Source organism: Chrysemys picta, unplaced genomic scaffold, assembly GCF_011386835.1.
Source record: "Chrysemys picta bellii isolate R12L10 unplaced genomic scaffold, ASM1138683v2 scaf710, whole genome shotgun sequence".
NCBI classification, from domain to species: domain Eukaryota; kingdom Metazoa; phylum Chordata; order Testudines; family Emydidae; genus Chrysemys; species Chrysemys picta.
This window is the reverse complement of record NW_027053417.1, coordinates 14,122-22,766: the sequence shown is the minus strand read 5'-3', so window position 1 is coordinate 22,766 and position 8,645 is coordinate 14,122. Positions and strand designations below refer to the sequence as shown.

Genomic DNA, 8,645 nt, shown 5'->3' with positions numbered 1-8,645 from the left:
AGACAATGACCCACCGCGCAGTGTCCCAGCTCCCTGCTCCACACCTGCGGGGCACGGCCCCTCCTCTGTAGGGAGGTTGGCATGTACCTTAGTGCTGCTTCCTCCATCCAGTCTCTGGCAACCCCTGCTGTTCAATACACACATTACCCTGCTGTGACATACCAGGGTTGGGGGGGGAACCCCTCGGGGATGGGGGGGCTGTCACACAGCTGGGCAATTTAACCCAGCTTGGCAGGAGTGACTGTCTCCCTGGAGCTGGAGTCTCAGCCCAGGTGTCTCTCTGCCCTTCCCCCTAGTCGCCCCCGGGCGAGGTGGGAGTGCCCCACGTTGCGTTCCAGCCCCACATTCGCACCCACAAGTGCTGGTGGGTTCGAATCCCAGCTGAACATGCCCACCCGCCCCTAGTGCGGAGCAGAAGGGCCCAGCGCTGCCCCACAGACCCTCTGGCTCTCTGAGCCCGCTCTTACCCATCACCCCAGCACATCTGGCCCAGGCTGAATGCTGCTGCTCTGTGCAGAGAGGCTGGCACTTCTCGCTCCTGCCGTACGAGGGGCAGGTGCTGCTACCGACTGCTCCCCGTAACCCCCGCCCTGCTGCGCTCTGGGGATGCTGCCCTGCTGTGGAGCTCTGAGGTGTCTTGAACTGGAATTTGTTTGGAGAGAAACTGCTAAGAAGCCTTATCAGCCCCGAGCAGAGAGTACCTGGGAGCCTGCCTGGGTCGGGCGGGTCTGGTACAGCCTCCCCCCAGATAAGGCTCTTCCCTGGACCTGCCACCCATTGGAATCTGGAACGATTCCCTCCGAGGTAACACCCGGGGCAGCCAGGGCAGGGCAGGGCACGGCCTGCTCCCCTGGAGCGTTAGGGCTTTCAGGAGTCAGAGGTGTCAGCGGAGCAGGTTGTGATTGTACGTTAAAGCAGCGAAGAAAGTTGGGGGGGCAGAGGAATTGGGTGCTGTGGCCCCCCCATGCCTGGGGCCTATTTGAAAGGCAGCTGTCACACTGTCCCCTTTATCGGGAGTGCCCACTACACCCATCTCATGCAGTCCTCGGCACGAGAAGGGGGAGCATGTTCCCAGCTGAACGGCGTTCGTCCAGGACTCACCGACCCCTATTCCAGGATGGGGGAGTGACCTGAGAGAGAGGTCACCATGTAGCCTGCAATTCTCAGTGGCTTCTGGATTCCTCTGGGAAAGGGTTAACCAGGGGCTTAGTTTAGTCCACACTTGGCTTTCTCGGCAGTGCTGGACTCTGGTGGCAGGGAGGGGTCCAGCTCGCACCCTTTCACCTGGCAGGGAAAGTGCCCTAAAGGTTAGGATGTTCTCACAGGCTGTGGTAGTTACTGGGACCTTGGCAGGGAGGATTGGTGGCTTGTGGGGCATCGGATACCTCCCCTCCTCCTAGAGCTGTGCAGTAACCAGAACATTACCCTCACGGGGCAGGTTGGTCGCGTCGCAGGGGCCGCTGGGAGTTGTAGTTCTCAGCCGCTCCCCTCTCCCGGCTCTCCCTGGAGCGTGAGGCCCGGCCGGACTACAGCCCACAGCATGCCCTGGGCAGGAGCGAGTGTCGCACCGAGATGATGTCACAGCGGGCAACCAACACACACAGATTAGGAGATCCTAGCCTCCCTATTTCCCCAGAGTTGTCATAACTATAAAGGGAAGGGTAACAGCCGTCCTGTGTACAGTACTATAAAATCCCTCCTGGCCAGAGACTCCAAAATCCTTTTCCCTGTAAAGGGTTAAGAAGCTCGGATAACCTGGCTGACACCTGACCCAAAGGACCAATAAGGGGACAAGATACTTTCAAATCTTGGTGGGGGGAAGGCTTTTGTTTGTGCTCTTTGTTTGGGAGTTGTTCGCTCTTGGGACTGAGAGGGACCAGACATCAATCCAGGTTCTCCACATCTTTCTGAACAAGTCTCTTAGATTTCAAACTTGTAAGTAAACAGCCAGGCAAGGCGTGTTAGTTTTTACTTTGTTTTCTCAACATGTAAATGTACCTTTTACTAGAGTGTTTACCTCTGTTTGCTGTACTTTGAATCCGATTTCTAACGCAGCGTTTTGCTCTGGCCTATTGCTCTTTAAGTTTGATTACCCTGTAAAGTTATTTTCCATCCTGATTTTACAGAGATGTTTTTTACCTTTTTTCTTTAATTAAAAGCCTTCTTTTTAAGAACCTGATTGATTTCTCCTTGTTTTAAGATCCAAGAGGTTTGGAACTTGATCCACCAGGAGTTGGTGGGAGGAAGGAGGGGGATGGTTAATTTCTCCTTGTTTTTAGATCCAAGGGGGTTGGATCTGTATTCACCAGGGAATTGGTGAAAGGTTTCTCAAGGCTTCCCAGGGAAGGGAATCCACTTGGGAATGGTGGCAGTGGACCAGATCTAAGCTGGTAGTTAAGCTTAGCAGTTTTCATGCAGGCCCCCACATTTGTACCCTAAAGTTCAGAGTGGGGAAGCAGCCTTGACAAGAGTCTAGTGACTCTCTCACCCTGGGCTCTCCCCAGTATAGACTCTTGTTCACACTAGTCAAATGATGTTCAAATGCTGAGAAGGAGCAGGGAAGAGGCACAGAAATGACTTGTGGCCTGGCCAGCACACCTTCGAGCAGGCAACCCGAGGGGCTGCAGCTAGTCAGCTTGACTAAGCAGTTGCGAGCTCTGTCATTAAGGTCTATAGTCACCCAGCAGGAGGAGGTAGCTGCATTTCAGGTTTTTGCTCTAGCAGACAAAGGTGTAAGGAGAGCTGGCAAAGCTGATGTTAGAAACATTGACATTGGAAATCCATGTAAGTGTAGAAGAGTGACGGAACCAATCGTGCGGGGACGTGGGAATTCACTCTCACCTGGCCTCTGGGGCTGGAGGCAGCACGTGGCTGGCACTTCTCGCTCCTTCCGTACGAGGGGCAGGTGCTGCTACCGACTGCTCCCCCTAACCCCCGCCCTGCTGCGCTCTGGGGATGCTGTCCTGCTGTGGAGCTCTCAGGTGTCTTGAACTGGAATTTGTTTGGAGAGAAACTGCTAAGAAGCCTTATCAACCCCGAGCAGAGAGTACCTGGGAGCCTGCCTGGGTCGGGCGGGTCTGGTACAGCCTCCCCCAGATAAGGCTCTTCCCTGGACCTGCCACCCATTGGAATCTGGAACGATTCCCTCCGAGGTAACACCCGGGGCAGCCAGGGCAGGGCAGGGCAGGGCACGGCCTGCTCCCCGGGAGCGTTAGGGCTTTCAGGAGTGAGGGGTGCCAGCAGAGCAGGTTGTACGTTAAAGCAGCAAAGGCAGTTGGGGGGCAGAGGAATTGGTTGCTTTGCCATTGCACTTGATCAGCTCAATTTGAAAATTCTTTCAAAGGAAATCCAGATGTATACATCTGTCTGGGGTACATGTACACACATACACACGCACACTCACATGTGCACACACTCATGTGCACATTCACGTACACACATGTACACATCCATATATATACAGACGTGCACATACGCTGTCCCTGGAGCGCCCCAGGATGCGACTGACGGGGTGGCTGGCTATTATGGAGGCAGAAGGGGGTTGGGAGAAAATAATCAAGAAGAACTTTTGCTGAAAATGCAAACCTAAGCTGGAAATCTGTGAAGGGCTGGGCTCAGCGAAAATGATCTTTTGAGCTGCTCTTATTAACCGTGGTCCTGTACTTCCTGGTTTGCGTCGGACCCAGGCAGGAGACTGGGCTGCTCTCAGCTGTAGAAGCCATTGGAATGAGCCAGGTCGGAATGAGCCAGGCCCTCAGAGCCTTCTGCCACCAATCGCCCCAGCAGTCACTGATCCACACCAAACCACGTCCTTCCAGTCAGGCAGTTTCATATGCACACGTCAAACCCTTGGTTTGCCACTCAGACACCACGGTGATGGGCACAGTAAGGACCGAGAGACGCTAAACAGGCAGACAGACAAGGAAATAGTGGCCTTGGCTACAGGTTTGTGTGTGGTGCAAACGGATGAACACCAGTTGCTGGCTGAAGGCACAACCTTAATTCCCGCATCTCCTGTCTGTCAGCTATCGTTCGCTTGGCAGCCTGAGCTCCGATTTCTAACGCAGCGTTTTGCTCTGGCCTATTGTGGTTCTCATGTCCAGGGGCGCCTTGGCCCCTGGTATCAGGAGCGGTGCTAAGGAGGCTGCTTTTCAAAGGTCCTTAAGTAGAGTTGCCAACTTTCTACTTGCACAAAACCAAACGCCCTTGACCCAACCCCTTTCATGCCCTTCCCCAAGGCCCCACCCCCACTCACTCCAGCCCAGCCCACCTCCCTCAGTCGTTCGCTCTCACACCCTCACTCACTTTCACTGGGCTGGGGCTGGGGGTTGGAGTGCAGGGAGGGGTGAGGGCTCCGGTGGGGATGCGGGCTCTGTGATTGGGCTGGAGATTAGGGGTTTGGGGTGCCAGAGGGGGATCCGTGCTGGGGCAGAGGGTTGGGGTGCGGACTCTGGGAGGGAGTTTGGGTGCAGGAGGGGGCTCAGGGCTAGGGTAGGAGATTGGGGTGCGGGTGGGGGTGTGGGGTCTGGGAGGGATTAGGGTACAGGAGGGTGTTCCAACCTGGGGCAGGGGTTTGGGGTGCCGGGTGTGAGGTCTGGGAGGGAATTTGGGTGTGGGAGGGGGTTCCAACCGGGGCAGGGTTTCTGGGTGCGAGCTCCAGCCAGGCGGCGCTTACCTCAGCCAGCTCCTGGTCAATGGCACACGGGTGCTAATGCAGGCTCTTGACCCCTGTGTGACAATGCGGTTCTGGCGGAACCCAACTGAGAGTGCCAACTCAGGACAAATTGCTCAAATAGGGCAGTTACAGCCCAAGGCTGGGGTTTTTTCCACCTCTAAGGCAAACCAAACCAGCCAGACTAGGAGGACTTCGGTCTCACCCCACTGGCTAACCGCAAGTCTCACAAGCAATCTCCTTACACACTCCAGTTTCCCAGTATCACCACCAGTGCCACTCGTTATGGGGACAAATGGTTATGAAAACCAATACCCCAGTAAAAGAAAAAGGTTCTCCTGATCCCAAAGGACCAAGCCCCAGACCCAGGTCAATATACAAATCAGGTCTTACCCACAAATCACGCTGTTGCCAATCCTTTAGAATCTAAAATCTAAAGGTTTATTCATAAAAGGAAAAAGATAGAGATGAGAGTTAGAATTGGTTAAATGGAATCAATTACATACAGTAATGGCAAAGTTCTTGGTTCAGGCTTGCAGCAACGATGGAATAAACTGCAGGTTCAAATCAAGTCTCTGGAATACATCCCCAGCTGGGATGGGTCATCAGTCCTTTGTTCAAAGCTTCAGCTTGTAGCAAAGTTCCTCCAGAGGTATGAAGCAGGATTGAAGACAAGATGGAGATGAGGTATCAGCCTTATATAGTCTTTTCCAGGTGTAAGAACACCTCTTTGTTCTTACTGTGGAAAATTACAGCAAAATGGAGTCTGGAGTCACATGGGCAAGTCCCTGCATACTTTGCTGAGTTACAAGGCGTATCTGCCTTCTCTCAATGGGTCCATTGTATAGCTGATGGTCCTTAATGGGCCATAAAGCAGGCTAGGCAGAGCTAATCTCAGCTTGTCTGGGATGTCACCCAGAAGCATAGCATAAGTTTGCCATACAGACAGTATAGAGCCAATATTCATAACTTCGACCATAAAACTGATACATACATATAGACAGCATAATCATAACCAGTAAACCATAACCTTGTCCTAGACAGCCCATTTGACCCCCTTTATACAAGATTTGGGTGCCACTACAGGACCTTGGTTGCAACAATGATCTATACGGTTCCAGTTTATGTCAATAACGTCACACCCTGGTCTCCCTCCGCTGGCAGGCTCTGAGCAAGGCCTGCGCCGAGAACATGGATGACGAGCTCTCGATCCTGCTGACAGCACCCCCCAGCACAGACAAACTCCAGCACATCTTGGAGGTGAGCAGAATGGGGAGGGGCAGCAGGGGTTTTACCTTAGCCCTGGGGACTCCTAGAAAGAAGAGACTGGAAAATCCATGTTTCTATTGGATCCTTCCGAGTATGCATTCGTGATATAAACTCACTGGGTGACCTTGGGGTAACTCACTTCCCCCTTACGGCATCAGTCTTCTCCACTATCAAATCTACACTGGGGAAGAAGGACAGAAGCCCCGACAATCACCTTCACCTCTGGGTGTCTGGTCCTGGGAGCCGAAACCAACTGGAGTATCTGCCCCATCTCCTAAACTGCCCTGTCTTTCCCTCCTAGGGCCTGGTCCTTAGTGCTCAACCTGGCCCCTTCCCAGCTTGTCCCTGACCTTTAAAGGACTCTCCAAGCCCCTCCCATGCCTGCTTCCCTTGGGGTCTCTCTCCTGGCTGAGCACAGGCTGCCCTTCTATCTCTCAGCAGGCCTGGGTCCTAGTCACAGGCTGCGTCTTGTCACGTGACCCCCACACTTATTCCCTTCACCCTAGGGAGCTGCATCACCTGGGCCAGGTGCAGTTGAGCTCCAACCCCTTTCCTGGCTATCTCACCCTGGGACAGGTTGAAAATGGAAACCTGTGGGTAACAGTAACTGGTTGCTCGCAAAGGTGCTGAAGACACCATGGAAGAGGAAATCCTTTGGCCTGGATTGAAATTATTCCGACTGAAAGTGAATGAGAGAAAATAGGTCCAGAGTTCTCTTCCTAGCAGCAGAAAATGTAGCGATTGATAGAAGTTCAGGTCAGAAAGGACCATTATGTGCATCTAGTCGCCCCTCCTGTATAACTCAGGGCCTAGAATGTGACCAAGTGGTTCCTTCAGCCAACCATAGCATGGGACTGAGCCAGAGCACGTCTTTTGGAACGACATCCACATGCAGGAGAGCCAGCTGGCTACCAGAAAATCTCTCTTCTGCAGTGACGTGGGGTTAAGGGACATGGGGGAAAAGACATGGAGGCTGTGACTAAACTTAGAGCAGCAAGGCCAGGAAAACCAGGGTTAGGTCCCAGGCCTGGCTATCAGATCTGCTGTTTTCTATTCCTGGCTTTGGGACCATGAGCGAGTCTCTGCACCGCTGGGTGCCTCGGTTTCCCCAGCTATCAAATGGAGCTAATCAAGGTTTTGTTTGTTCTCCCCATTTTACAGGGTGGGAAACCGAGACACAGTTGGGACCTGTCTACACTACAGGTCTGTCGTGCGTTTGTAATCTGCTGACCCCCACATGTTGTTCAGAGCCTATGGACAACACAGCTCCTAAAGGTGCGTTTGTTCTGTGCTTATCCCCTATGTATCAGCAGGGCTGGACAGCATTTCTCACTGTGATGTGGGGAGCAGGTCCTGGGTACTAAGGGTCTGAAGAAGCTCTCAAGGACTAATTTTTTAAAATAATTGTTATCAATGAATTGGGAGAAAACATACAATCACTGCGGATAAGATTGGGGGGTGACAAAATACAGGCAGAGTGGTAATTCCTGATGGGGAGAGGGCAGTGATACAGAGCGATCTGGCTCATTCGGCCAGCTGGACCCATTCAAAGAAAACAAGGTTGAGCAGAGCCCAATGCAAGGTCCTATGCGTGGCAACAAGGCACGCCGGCCACACCTCCAGAATGGGGACGTGTATCCAGGAAAGCAGTGACTCTGAAAAGGATTTAGGGGCCAGAGTGGAGAAGCCACTCAACATGAGCTCCCAGTGTGATGCTGTGGTGAACAGGGCTAAAGCCATCATTAGACGAAGGAGCAGAGCCGTGAGTAGGATAGGGAGGTGACACAGCAGCAGTGAGACTGCTATTGGAATACTGCCTCCAGTCTTGGTGTCCTCCTTTGAAAAAGATGGTCCTAGAAATTGGAGCTGGGGCAGCAAAGAGCCACCAAATGTTCTGAGGGCTGGAGAAAAATGCCTTCTAGTGAGCTATTGAAAGAGCTCAACCTGTTTAGCTTATCAAAAGAAGATTGAAGGGGACTTCATTGAAGTGTTGAAGTGCCTTAATGGAGAGAAAATACTGGGGATTAAAGGGCTCTCTAGTCTAGCAGAGAAAGGCAGAACAAGACCCAATGGCTGGAAGGTGAAAAGAGACAAATTCCTATGACAAATAAGGCACAAATATTCAACAGCGAGGATGATTGAACACAGGAAGAAGCTACCAAGGAAAGTGGTGGATTCTCCATCTCTTGATGTCATTAATAAAGACTAGATGCCTTTCCGGAATGTGTTTGCCCCAAAAGTAGCTATTGTGATAGACAGGAGGCCTGTGATATGCAGGGGGTCAGATTAGATGCTCTAACTGTCTCTTCTGGCCATAAAGTCTACTCATTTCTGAGAAACCGAGTGTAGCATTGGGAGCAGCTTGTGATGTTTTACTGTCTAGCCGGCTTGCTTCCTAGAATGAACACTCATTGAGCGGGGTGATCCCCAGAGAGTAGCTCAAACCTCCAAAGTGTCTGCCCTGTGGCAGGACATTAACACTGCAGGGGAGGGGTGGGTGTGGCAGTGACATCACAAAGGCCTTTTGCAGGACTTCAGCCTATTGGCCAAAGGTGCAGGGGAGGTGGTGACCTCACAGAGGGATGCTGACATCAGCCAGGCAGGACAGGGGCGCAGGGCCAAGGAAACCTCAGAGACCCCTGTGGCTTTGCTTCAGCAAGTCTCCTCTCGAGATCTCTCTTTGAGGTCTGAGAGAGTATTTGGG

General features: G+C 52.6%; 1 long non-coding RNA gene across 1 annotated transcript; it reads left to right on the top strand.

Annotated features, from left to right (window-relative positions):
- Positions 1-1,597: 1,597 nt before the first annotated feature.
- On the top strand, positions 1,598-7,219 carry LOC135979183 (uncharacterized). The gene is made up of 3 exons (XR_010596506.1): positions 1,598-1,935; positions 5,837-5,932; positions 7,103-7,219. It is a non-coding gene; the product is annotated as an uncharacterized LOC135979183 (long non-coding RNA).
- The last annotated feature ends 1,426 nt before the right edge of the window (positions 7,220-8,645 follow it).